Here is a 10482-nt window from a genome sequence, read left to right as displayed (position 1 = left end):
TGACATTAGAGGAAGACGGTTGCGGGGACTTTTTCTGAATATTTTCTGAAACTCAAGTCTAAAAAGCGTGATTGTAAGACAATATTTTATAATATTAGGGCCATCAAAATTAAACCTCCGAAAACGCAGTTTTCGATGTTGTTAGGTATTTGGGGACTTTCCCCTCGAATTTTTGCGAAATTTAAAATCTGAAAACAAAATTTCATATGCTCCATAATGCTGTCGGTGTGTTTGGAAGGGGAGAGGGGAGACTGCCCGGAAGAGCAGCATTTTGAAGATTTTTTTTATTTTCAGACGAATTAGAAAAAAAAAAAAAGGAAAGACATTAGGACGGGGGAGGGGGGATTAGCTGACTAATTTCGCTGTAACTATTGAATTTTTGAAATGCAAAGATTTCTTGTTCAAGATTATGTCACCAAACAGTATATATATTTTTTTCTTTTTAAAATCACTTTTCCCCCCAAAAGTGGTATTTTCTTCTCTTCAATAATAAAGAACAGTTTTGAAAAGCATTCATCTCAACATTCTGGAGGGAGGGATCAGTGCCCCCCCCCCCCTTTGTGTTGCACCACTGGCTTTGTTGCTACTGAAAAACAATCAAATTATAGACTAATTTCTCAAGCAGTAGTTCTAATGAAGATGGCGAAGATTTTAGTGACTGATCCTTTTATTTTGTGTTGTTTTATTATGTTTACTGTCAATATAACGACCATATTAAAACTACTACTTTGGTTTGACAAACTTAAGTATTTTGGTCCAGCTATGTCTAGGTTTGGGAAATTGAATCACCATGTGTCGGTAAGATCTTTCTTAAGGCCACTAACGTTAAAGAACGGAGAGGAATTGAAAGGGAAGAGGCGCAAAAAAACGAGAAGCCAAGACGGAAGATTTATCCCGCGTTCGCCTTTTCCGTGTTCGCCCTCTGAGAGCCTAAACTACTCATGCGTGAAATGCGATTAAGCACTGAGGTGGAAAAGCCAAGCTCCGCCATTAGTGGTCCAATTTCTTATGCCTCCATTCGTACCCACCTTCTTATTCAGCCATTTGTGGTCACACATTCGCCTTTATACAAGGGTGAATCAGAAATCCATTTTAGTTAGCTTGAATGATTTTATACCTTAATTAAATTGCAACTTTTTTTCTTTCTTTTTTTTTTTTTTTTTTTTTTTTTTTTGACTCCTTTGCAAACATTTCTTCCTTTATATTTTAACATTGAATAACTTTTTGTTGTTCTACATTTAAGAAAAACAGATCAAAAACGACAAATTTGTACTCATCCGTAGGATAAAAAATTAAGTATATTTCATGAACAAAATTTTCTACAGAAAAAAATAAAACCGTTTGGGAGCACAGAATATTGATAGAGATTGCCGCCTACCGTACTTGATTAAAATCAAAAATAGTACGACACGAAAATTTGTTGATTTTATATGGAATGACTCAGTAGCAAATTTCACATTTACCCTGCTCAAAATAGCTCTACAGTTTGGATCAAAGGGAAATAGTTCACTTTTTTACTTATTCATTTATTAAATATTACGTATTTCTTCATTTATAAATTCATTAACATTCTTTTACTTATTAATCAATTTATTTAATCATATATTCACTTATTTTCTTACTCATTCCCATGGATGCAAGACCTTCCGTCTCAGGACGGATTTCCGTCTTGGACCGAATTTCCGAGACGGAGGTCGGGACGGAAAGAAATTCGATGGCTTTCCTCCAGTTTTTACTAAAAAAAGAAAAGTTGCCAGCCCCCCCCCCCCTTGCCACCTTTTTCTATAATATTTTCGAAGATCGCCCAATATTGTGATTTTGGGACTATCAGTTTGAAAAAATTGATGTAATAGTCCGAACTCCTCCTTTCCCTGAACTTTACAGAAATGGTCTATCAATGTGTTTTTTAAACTTCAATTTAAAAAAAAAATCTCGAGGAGAGCCCCCCCCCCCCCATTATTGGTGGTTTTCAGGTTTTTCAAGCTACGATATCATATCGCTTAAAAACTAGGTCCAAGTTGTTAGAAAAGTCAAAAGCAAAAACAGATTCAAAAACTGCCATAGTCAAAATCTACAACATTTATGTTCATACATTTTTCGTCAAGCACGTGTAATATTTTCCATCTTGAACACATCACCAAACTTGCACCCATGCTCATTCCCTCACTCATTTTTTTCATATATTAATTAATTAGTTTATTTATTCGTTTTTTTTTCATTTATTCGTTTATTTTTTCAATTATTCGTTTATTTAAAAAAACACGATAAATTACTGCTAATCATCAACATGAAAATTTTTCATTTAAAAATACCTTATTTTTCACTTTTCCCCTTAGTTTTTTGAGGTGAAAAATTTTCACTTTTTTTTTTTTTTTTTTTTTTTTTTTTTTTTTTTTTTTTTTTTTTTTTTTTTTTTTTTTTTTGACGGTACAAAATAATTGCTAAACATATAAATAATTTTTCAATGCAGGATGTTTCACGAAGTACTTAGTTCTTCTTTATGTACAGTAAATTTCAGAGTAACTTTCCAGTTAGTTCTTTTTTAAACAGGTAAGTCATAGTAACTACCGTACTTTGCCTCATATTTCCTTGGAACACTGGAACCTTTTTTTTTGGGGGGGGGGATGGGGGGATTTTTAACTTGATGCAAAAAGAAAAAAAAAACAGAGCTTTCTGTACCAATTTAATTATAATTTTAGCAAACATTTTCCCCGCCCTCATATTAAAGGATTTATGACGACATTTTGATTAAAATTGGAAAAAGCAAATAATTAATTATTAATTAGTTCATTTGATTATAGATAAAATATTTCATTGTCATCGAATCTGAAGTCGCATTCTAAATTTTTGACTGAGATTACCAAGATTTGGATAAAACTTGAGTTTCAAGATTTGAGCAAGACAAATAAATATTTGAATAAACATTTAGACGTTGTTAGGTACTAGTAGGAATTGAAAAATATGAAAACAGTTCTGACATATTTTTCTCAATTTTACTTAATGAACTCAAATTGAAAGGAAAAAAAATGCTTATTATTGTAAGCAGAAATTTGAATTGCATTTTAAATTTTATTTTTATTTCATTAATTAATTAATTATTTTTTGTATTACAATTGAAGACAGAAATGCACGAGAAAGACTTCATTAAAAACACGTCAAGACTTAAACTTAAAATATGATAGAATGCACAGCTAGGCAGCAAGTAAAAAGTACCTTATTAAGAAAGGGTGGGAGGAAAATATTGCTTGATATAAAATGCATTTTACAAAAGACGATGTGCTAAATCGGGAATTCTCAATCGATGCTCCTTCGGAAAAAATATGATCTGTCTTCCATGATTTTTACCTGTCAGCGTTAGTTAAAAGTATTTATGCAATGACAGTAATAATAATAATAGTCATTATAGCAATTTACAAGATCCATTTAATATGCAGCTAATGATATGCAGTAAAATAATTTTAAAAATTCTCCATTTTTTTTTTTTTATTTATCAGAAGCGAAGTCTATTTTACAGTATATAAAAGGTAATGAAAGTTGTTAGGCAACACTTAATACGTGTTTTACGCACATAAAATCTGAGGTGAATTTTCAAATTTCTCTCATTCTTGCACTTGGTGTGTATTAGAGAAATAAAGGATTTACATAAAATGCAAAAATCATAGAAAGAGGGAAAAAATGCTTTATTAAAATTTTATAAATGCATATGATACATTCTTCAAATATTTTTCTAGGGTTATTTTTTTTTCTAAGTAGTTGCTTTTTTAATTTTCTTAATATTCTATTTAGTAGTCTGTACTTTTTCTTCTGACGCGTTGCTACCTCTTGTCCCCCGTCCAGTTGGAAAACTACGGCTCGATTTGCTGCTTCTTCCTCTTGTAACAATTTTATCATTGAAAACAAATCTAAGTGTCTTATTGATGCTTTGTTGTTTAAGCTGCTGTGCCCAGTGGCGTACTGGGCCGCCGGGATACCGGGAAAATTCCCGGTGCGCCGGTGCCTTACTGCGCCGGGGCCTGTTTTTTTTTTTTTATTTTTTTATTTTTTTTTTTTTTTTTTTTTTTTATGAATTTTGTATCGGATATTGCGGCGCCTGTTACCATACGATTTATCGTATGAGATGAACAAATAAGACGACTTAACATCATAAAACTACGTATACCATCCCTTTTTAAAATCAAAGTTACCTCCATTTATCGGTTTAATCAAAATCGTTAATGTAAAATGCTTTTTTCATTCCCATCCAAATCTACCTCCTTCACCCAAGGAATAAAATGGCTACGGAGTTTCCCCCTCCTTTTTTAAAATAAAAGTGACATCAGAGGATTTTTTTTTTAATTTGAAGTATCAATTCGCGAATCTGACAATAAATAACCATTCAGCGCCGACTTGAACTCAGTTGAAACTATAAACCTTTCTCCTAAAATTTTTGAATAATGCCGTGGTTTCCAGATTTTTTTGAACCATGGCGCCTATCTCGGACATCTAACTTTCGTCCGGCGTCCATCTCTCTATAACTCGGTGACAAAGCCAGGGTTTTTAGTCCTGGTGGGGGAGGTTGGACTAAGGTCAAAATTTCTTATGTTGTCTTGATGGCGCTTCCAACGAAGCAAAAGAAAGGCAAAAACTTCGGTTTCACTGCGGACGGGAAGTGAGGCTGCAGCCTCATATACATACACACACACACAGTTTCTTTCCTAGATTCATCACTGATATAACTGATCATAACTAACAGACAAAAATGAATAAAACTGGTATGCCTTCATTGCATAGCCCTTTATTTTTATTCATGATTCAGAAGCGCTGCGAATTTTTTCAACAGTTCATAATTCTCTAATAGTGAAGAAAATGAAAATTTCGTGGCGCCGGCGCCCCTATGAAGACTTTACGGCACTCTAATTTACCCCCCCCCCCCCCCCCCAGCAGACTGAGAAACAAAATTAGAGGTAGGAGCCATTAATTTTCAAATAAGAGATTTTTTTTTCGTTAAAAGTATTTTCTTTTAAATCATTATTAAATGTAGCGCATGTTTACACAAAATTGTTATACGCGCGTATTATACTTCTCATTTTCAACTTATCACACTTAATAGCGTTAAATTTGGGCTTTTTCATTGGATCAGATTATCCTTTTAATCATTTCATTTGACACTTATCACACTTCCACATACCTTTTCCCTTTCAGGTGCTGCTATTTTTTTTTAAAGGCGGCAAATGTCACTACTACTCAATAAGTTTTATTTTAAATTCAAAACGTGATCAAGAGCGTAACTAGGAGGAGCAGGGGGACACCAACCCCCTCCCTACGGGCGCGAAATTGAAGATATGATTAAAAATGTTTCTCCCAACTTTAAATGAAAAAGAAAAAAAAAATCAATCGAAAATCAATTTTGTCGACTAAATCAGCGGCAACCACCGTTGGGGTACGAGAAACATAACTCGCCGCCTTCCCCAGCATTATTAAAGATCGCCGAAATTTCCATTTAAAGTACTTCAATTTTGAAAATTTTCAGGGGATAGCACCTAGATGACCCACATCATAAAAGATCGTTTAAAATTTAGCATATTGGATTTAAATTTCAGAAACTTACTAGAGGAGCCACCCTAACTTCAGCGAAATTATAATTCCCGAAATTATAATAAATTGTCTACAATTTCGTTTTAGCTCTTCAATTTCGAAAACTTTTCAGAAGAGAGTCCCCGAACACCATCCCGTCCTCTAAAGTTATCAAAGACAGCATACAGTTATGCCATTTAAGATTTCAAATGCGAAAAATTTCCACAGAAAAGTTTTGAAACGCATGCCTTTCTCTAGAGTCAGCAAAAATGGCCTACAAATACGATGTTTGAACTTTAAATTTCGAAAGCTTTCCGGGGACGAACCACCGCATTCACTTTATTAAAGATGATCTAATAAACCTCAATTTCGAAACTTTTTCGAAGAAGCGCTCAGGGCCGTCGCCAACATCCACCAGTTTTTCAGAAATGGAGTCGCCAATTTCTGAAAGTGATTAAAAACAGCAAAAGAAAAAGAAAAAAGCAGAAAACCTTCGTAATCTTTAAGAATTGAAATAGTAATAATCAATGAACTAAAGGAATAAAAGTGATAAAAAGTATTTTTTCTGCCAAATTTAAAAAGAAAATGAAATTTTCGCATATTATTGAGAAACATCCAAGATCCTGCATTATAATTTACCTAACTGAAGTCCGCTGAAATGTACATTTCAAACATTTTTGATCGGAAAAAAAAATAGCGTATCGTTACAAACCTATTACGAGATTTAGTTCAATAAAAAAAAAAAAAAATAGATAAATAATATAATAGCATTATGTAGGTCAAGGCCGTATCCAGAAATTTTTTTCGGGAGGGGCCCGAATTAGCACATTGCCCTAACACACATACATATAGTATATATAGACACACCAAACGCATAAAAATGTTAACATAGAAAACTTTTTGTCTCGATTTTTAATGATTCATCTGTTTGGACTGTTGTTAATTTAATTTCTTATTATTTTTCTTATTCACCTTGTAGTGGTTAGGATAACAGGAGAGTGTCCCTTTAAGTCGGATGTAGAACATCCATAATTTCAGGGGGTCGGGGGTTTTCCCCCGAGAAATTTTCGAAAAAAAAAAGCTGTATTTTGAGGCCTTATATTAGGTAATTGTGACTACAAAAATATGAAAAAAAAAAAAAAATAGGCAAACAAAGTGTTTTAAAAGTTATACATTCTTTTGCAAATCAAGATCAAACAAAATAAAAACTGCTTGCTCGACAGATCATGAAACTTAATGGACAGAGAGGAAAAACGAGAGAGGAGAAAAGAGAAGCACTTTGTTATCTGCTCATATCGGCTTTTAGTGAAGTTTGTTTTTGATCACTCCTCCTCCCCATTTTTTTTTTCATTAAATGCCCTACAGTCTAGGCCGTATCCAGAAATTTTTTTCGGGAGGGGCCCGGATTAGCACATTGCCCTAACACACACACACACATATAGTATATATAGACACACCAAACGCATAAAAATGTTAACATAGAACACTTTTTGCTTCGATTTTTAATGATTCCACTGTTTGGACTGTTGTTATTTTATTTTAATTTCTTATTATTTTTCATATTCACCTTGTAGTGGTAAGGATAACAGAAGAGTGTCCCTTTAAGTCGGATGTAGAACATCCATAATTTCAGTGGGTCCGGGGGTTTCTCCCCCCGAGAAATTTTTGAAAAAAAAAAATCTGTATTTTGAGGCCTTACATTAGGTAATTGAAACAACGAAAATATGAAAAAAAAATAGGCAAACAAAGTTTTTAAAAAGTTATACATTCTTTTGCCAATCAAGATCAAACATAATAAAAATTGCTTGCTCGACAAATCATGGAAATTAATGGACAGAGAGGAAAAACGAGAGAGGAGAAAAGAGAAGCACCCCGTCATCTGCTCATATCGGCTTTTAGTGAAGTTTGTTTTTGATCACTCCCCCTACCCCCACTTTTTTTCTTTAAATGCCCTACAGTATGAAAATTGTACAAAATAGTTTGAAAGAAATAGTGTAGACATGTAGAAAATAAGAACGGAAGAATAATATTCTGGCCATTTGGATAATTCATACTTTATTTTCTCGATAAGATACAAAATTGAAGAACTTTTCAAGGAATTTCAAAAACTTAAATAATTTTCAAAGACTCGAATAGTTGTAATTATTTGAAGCTCTTATTACTTTGTAAGACACACCCATTTTAAGTTAATAAATGCAACGAAATATTTCTCGAAACAAACTTTTTTTTTCAATCAGAAGTAGTGCAGAAAATGAAAAAGAGTAGAGTAAGTGTTATTTTTTTACTCATATTTAAGGTATTAACAATATGCAGTAGAAGTAAAAAAAAAAAGCAATAACAAAAGAACTTCCATGATACTGAATTCGGCATTAAATAAATGCAAGACATGAAACATATCAATCACAAAAATGATCTTAAAAATTAAGCTACAAAAACGCGAGAATCGTGATTTTTGCATTTTTTACTCAGGATGTATCAAGGAGCAGAATTTGACACATCTTGGTAACAAGATACTCGCCTAATCGGAAACTAGGGGCCCAGCCTTTGGGGAGTCCCCGGCTCGAAATCAGTACAGTGTAAGTTTTATAAGAGTTTTAGGGGCAGGGTCGTGTACAGAGGGGAGAAGGGACACCTGTTGGTCCGGGCCCGAGCTTAAATGGGGCCCAATATCTTTAAACCTAGGGTTGAAAATATAGGTAAACAATACGGAGGGGGCCCAAAAAAAGGCATTTGTGACAGCCCCGAAATTTCTGTGCACGCCCCTGGAGGAGGAAGTGCACAGAAGTCAGTTCGGTAGACTTGAAAACTGACAAAGGGCCTGCCTTGACCCTGGACTGCTCTGAATTGAATTGGGAAAGAGAGCAAGAAGTCCCTAATTAAAGGTCTAAATTTCAAGTTTGCCTTGTGGCTAATGAGAAATAGAATTGCTTTTTCTGTATTTCTGCAAAATATTATAAATCTTGAATAGTAGCAAAATTAAGAATTAAAAAAAACTTTCTTATTCTCCTTTTCTGACATTAGGAATTAAAAAAAAAAACCTTCTTCTGTTTTACGGTACAAACCATTTCGGGTTTCGAGGGGGGCGGGCCCGTCAGACCCCCCCTCTAGATACGGCCCTGCCTACAGTATGAAAATTATTCAAAATAGTTTAAAAGAAATGGTGTAGACATTCAGAAAATAAGAACGGAAGAGTAATATTCTAGCCATTTGGACAATTCATACTTTATTTTCTTGATAAGATACAAAATTGAAGAACTTTTCAAGGAATTTCAAAAACTTAAATAATTTTCAAAGACTCTCGAACAGTTGAAATTATTTGAAGCTCTTTATTTACACTTTTCAGAAGTTGATTGCAATCTTACAAAATGATTATAACTTTGCAAGACACACCCGTTTTAAGTTAAAAATAAATGCAACGAAATATTTCTCGAGACAATCTTTTTTTTTTTTTTTTCCAATCACAAGTAGTGCAGAAAATGAAATTGAGTAGAGTAAGTGTTATTTTTTTTCTTATACTAAAGATATTAACAGTATGCAGTAGAAGTAAGAAAAAAACAAGCAATAACAAAAGAACTTCCATGATACTGAATTTCTCATTAAATAAATGCAAGACAAGAAACATATCAGTCACAAAAATGATCTTGAAAGTTATGCTACAAAAACGCGAGAATCGTGATTTTTGCATTTTTTACTCAGGATGTATCAAGGAGCTGAATTTGTCACATCTTGGTAACAAGATACTCGCCTAATCGGAAACTAGGGACCCAGCCTTTGGGGAGTCCCCGGCTCGAAATCAGTACAGTGTAAGTTTTATAAGAGTTTTAGGGGGAGGAGGGCAGGGTCGTGCACAGAGGGGAGAAGGGACACCTGTTGGCCCGGGCTCGACCTTAAATGGGGCCCAATATTTTTAAACCTAGGGTTGAAAATATGGGTAAGCAATATGGAGGGGGCCCAAAAAAAAGCATTTGTGACAGCCCCAAATTTTCTGTGCACGCCCCTGGAGGAGGAAGTGCACAGAAGTCAGTTTGGTAGACTTGAAAAATCTACCGAACTGACAAAGGGCCTGCCTTAACCCTGGACGGCCCTGAATTGAATTGGGAAAGAAAGCAGGAAGTCCTAATTAAAGGTCTAAATTTCAAGTGTGCCTTGCAGCTAATGAGAACTAGAACTGCTTTTTCTGTATTTCTTCAAAATATTATAAATTTTGAATAGTAGCAAAATTAAGAATTAAAAAAAAAACATTGTTATTTTCCTTTTCTGACATTAAGGAAAAAAAAACCTTTTGTTTTACGGTTCAAAGCATTTCGGGTTTCGGGGGGGGGGGGGGCCCGTCAGGCCCCCCCCCCCCCTTCTGGATACGGCCCTGATGTAGGTCGCTGTAATATGTTTTAAAAAGAAAACAAGTTAAAATAAAATACCAAAACAAGTATAAAAAAAGTAGTGAACGAAATTTAAATAATGTAATGAATTAATAATAAGTTTTCAGTGTTTGAATGTTTTAAAGTGAAGGTAAACCAAAACTTCATCCCGAGTTTTAGGAGGCTTGATGTTTAAAAAGTGGGGGGGGGGGACTCTAGAGTCATCACTCCAAAATGTGAAAAGTTTTCTCTTTGGAGCCGCAAGCTCTTGTATTTCAAATAAATAAAAATATCAGGCTGGAAATTTAAAATTTCATTTTCGAAAAACTAAAGCACTCAAATGGGTTTAGAAAAGAAAACTGGGGGAGCGCTTTCCATTACATTTTTACCAATAATAAAAACAAATACGTAATACGTAAAAAGAGAGAAGAAAGCGGAAGAGTGGGAAGTCCCCGAACCTTATATCACTTCGTTTTTGGTCGCCAAAGGTAGCCGAGAAGCGTGTTTTTTAAATTCTGATTTTGAAAGAATTCCGAGGAAGAGTTCCCTAACCACATCGCCTACAGTCACC

The sequence above is a fragment of the Uloborus diversus genome, chromosome 9, assembly GCF_026930045.1.
Source record: "Uloborus diversus isolate 005 chromosome 9, Udiv.v.3.1, whole genome shotgun sequence".
Classification (NCBI taxonomy): domain Eukaryota; kingdom Metazoa; phylum Arthropoda; class Arachnida; order Araneae; family Uloboridae; genus Uloborus; species Uloborus diversus.
This window is presented reverse-complemented; position numbering follows the sequence as displayed.